This window comes from Trichosurus vulpecula, chromosome 6 (assembly GCF_011100635.1).
Source record: "Trichosurus vulpecula isolate mTriVul1 chromosome 6, mTriVul1.pri, whole genome shotgun sequence".
Taxonomy (NCBI): domain Eukaryota; kingdom Metazoa; phylum Chordata; class Mammalia; order Diprotodontia; family Phalangeridae; genus Trichosurus; species Trichosurus vulpecula.
Genome location: NC_050578.1, coordinates 162430269 through 162433813, shown reverse-complemented (window position 1 = coordinate 162433813; position 3545 = coordinate 162430269). Strand labels below are relative to the sequence as shown.

Below are 3545 nucleotides of genomic sequence, written 5' to 3'. Positions count from 1 at the left end.
TGTTTTTAGCTCACTTTGCCTTGATTTCTTTTCCCTTGTTTCATTCTATTATGCATAACTCCTGATTCGTATGTATGCATGGCATTTGGGAAAAAAACCACAAATCTTAAAATGTTATATAAATGTCAGCTGTTATTATTAGGTATCACTTTCTTACAACCCCCAATTAACAATGACCTTCTATTATTTTTAAGATCTGTTAGATTTTTCTTAACATGAAAACTGACAAATTAATCAAGTTCTAATCCTTTTGCTTCCTACATTTAATAGATAAAACTTGTGATTTTGTAGTAAATCATCATTGTGGAGTAAATACTTGTTTACTGTCCAATAGCAAGGAAAAAGAGATCATATACAAAATTTTATATATCCAAAGTCTCAAGAGATTTGAGATAGGGGATGCTACAAGTTTTCTGGTTCGCATCTCAAGATGGGCCTCCACTGACATTTAGAAGGCTACCCATGATGTGAAAACAGCTCATGATTGTAGTTTGGGAGTCAGGGAGAAAAGAAAAAAATGGTCTCCCAGCTTTCTCTTTTGCATGTAGGAAAGGTCTTCCTTTTAAACATGTATTTATGATATTTCACAAGCTTTGCTTGTTTCCTTGAGACTCTAGGAATTTTTTGATAGGGAAAATAAGGTGTTTTCTGTTACCACAGCTCTCAGGTTTATGTTTGAGATCTTTGAACACTGTATCTGGTTAAATGAGATGGAGATATTAGGTTTTAATGCACATTTCTCCTATTAACTCTCCATTAACAAGGGGATATAAAAGTCTCTTATCCTAGGTGTTACAGAGCCATGTGAAGACATTTATAATTGTAGTTGTAATTTTGGGGGATGGGAAAAAAACTTCTCAGCAAATTTAGGGGATTAAAATTAAAAGTAACAGGAAACAATTAAAGCTAGTATATGCAAGATATTCAAGAATTAGTGTGGGCAAAAAGTTGGGAGAATGGCCCCTTAATAAATTCCCAAGTAAGACGAACAGAGACCTTGTGGATTTAAGACCTCAGTTTTCCTTTGTGACTCCCTATATAAATTCTGTAAAGGAAATAAACCTCTAATCCACAAGGATCTTAATATTATTAGAAAATGTCTTCAAGGACACTAATATATTGTTGGTAGAACTGTGAACTGTTCCAACCATTTTGGAGAACAATCTGGAATTATGCTCAAAGGGTTATGAAACTGTGGTTACCTTTTGATCCAACAATACAAGTATTAGGTCTGTTTCCCACGATAATAAGGGAAAAGGGCCAATATGTTCTAAAATATTTATAGCAACTCTCTTTCTCATGGCAAAGAACTAGAAATGGAGAGAATGCCCAACAACTGTGAAAAGGCTAAACGAGTTGAGGTATGTGATTGTGATGGAATACTACTGTGCTGTAAGAAATAATGAACAGGTTGATTGTAGAAAAATATGGAAAGACTTGCATGACAGAATGAAAAGTGAAGTGAACAGAACCAAGAGAATGTTATGTAGAATAACAGCAATATTGTTGGAAGAATAATTGTGAGCTCTGTGGTGGTGGCACATCTGCAAATTGCTACTATGAAAGTCAAAGGTAAAAGAAAAACATGGGAAAGGATGGAAAGACATTATAAGGGAAAAAAGAAATTTAAAAAGGACTAGATTCTAAATCTCCAAAGAAGTTTCGAAGTAAAGATTATGAAGTAGGAGGACCTAAATTCAGCTCCAAGAAGTTTGAGAACAGTAACACCAAGCCTGAGGAAAGAGGCCTGAAACAATTCAAGAAGTAGCAGCAAGTGGACATGTTGCTGAAGAAAACTGGCACAAAACAGTTCTAAAATAAACAGAAGGCAAACACATTGCCCAAGAAAAATGGTGCAAAACAATGGAAGAATAAACAGGAGGGGGATTTGTTACCCAAGAAAACTAACCTGAAACAGTTCAAAAATAAACAAGAAGGAAACATTTTACAGACAAAAAGAAAGCTCCAACCCGAGGGCAGAGGCGAAGAGACAGCAGCTAGCTAAGAAACCCAAATGGGATAACTTGAAAAAGAAAAAAAAGAAGAAATAAAGCCGAGCAGACAAATCAACGATAAAAGCAACTATGACACCGATTTCAAGGCAAAACAAATTTGGGAATACCTAAGAAGAAAAAAATGTGACAAAGAAAAAAGAACAAAGTTGATGAGTAAATTATAGAAGCTTATTCAGGGCAAGATTAAAAGTGTTGCATCTGCACATGATTCAACCCATATTATCCAGTGTTACATTCAACATGGCAATGAGAAACAAAGGAAAGAGGCATTTGAAGAACTAAAAGAGAATTGAGTTGAGTTGAGTAAGGCCAAATATTCCAGAAGTGTTGTTAAGAAATTTCTTATGAATGAAAACAAATCACAAATTACAGAAATAATAAAAAGTTTTAAAGGTCAAGTGAGGAAGATATTGAGCCATGGAGAAGCATCAGCAGTAGTGGCAAATGCTAACAATGACAAAGCAATTTCAGAACAGAGGAATATGCTGGTAGAAGAGCTCTATGGGAATATACTCCAGCTTTACAAGTTTGCGATTCACCCAACTCTGGAAAAAGTGTTCGAGGTACAGTCTGATAAGCAAGAGGCTATTATGGATGAAATGAAACAGATTCTTACACCAATGACTCAAAAAGAAACCATAATTAAACATTCACTGGTACATAAAGTACTCTTGGACTTTTTCACATATGCACCCCCAAAACTCAGATCAGAAAGGATAGAAGCAATCAGAGAAGCTGTAATATACCTTGCACATATACATGACAGAGCTAGAGTAGCCATGTACTTTCTGTGGCATGGAACAGCAAAGGACAGAGAGACAGAAAATTTATTAAAACAATAAAGACTTACATTGAAAATTTAGCCAATAGCGCATATTCTCATTTAGTTTTGCTGGCAGCATTTGATTGTGTTGATGATACTAAGCTTATGAAGCAAATAGTTATATCAGAAATCATCAATTCCCTGCTGAATATAGTGAACAATAAATATGTAAGGAAAGTTCTGTTGTATTTACTAAGCCCTAGAGATCTGCGTACCTTGTACCTGAAATCATTGAAGTTCTACAGAAGGGCAATGGAAATGCACATAGTGAAAAAGATAGCATAATCCACCCTAAGGGGCTCTTGGTGTCTACTTCCAAAGCTTTGTTAAGCTACATGCAGGAGCATATCCAGAAATTGATGACAAATCAACATGTGCACTTGTCATTAATGTCCTGGGATCCGCTTTTGGAGATATTCAGCCTGGTATGAACACCATTGCCTTGTTTTAGAAATTACAATGGCCCATTACAACAAATGGATCATTCTCTGAAGACTTCAAAAGACATTTTTCATTATTTATTTGATTAAATCATTTCCAATTCATTTATGCTTCTATGGCATCATTATTTTTAAGATGTCCATTTTTTGTTTTCAAATAGGAGTGGTGATGCCAAGTTCTTTTGAGGGGAATTAAATTTGTCAAAATCCTTACTAGCTCTCTTCAATTCCTGGTCATCTGTTTTTTGTTTGTAGATACAGAAGAAT

At 35.0% G+C, this 3545-nt stretch overlaps 1 pseudogene; it reads left to right on the top strand.

Annotated features, from left to right (window-relative positions):
- The first annotated feature begins 1316 nt into the window (after positions 1-1316).
- LOC118854825 lies at positions 1317-3289 on the top strand (annotated as a pseudogene).
- The last annotated feature ends 256 nt before the right edge of the window (positions 3290-3545 follow it).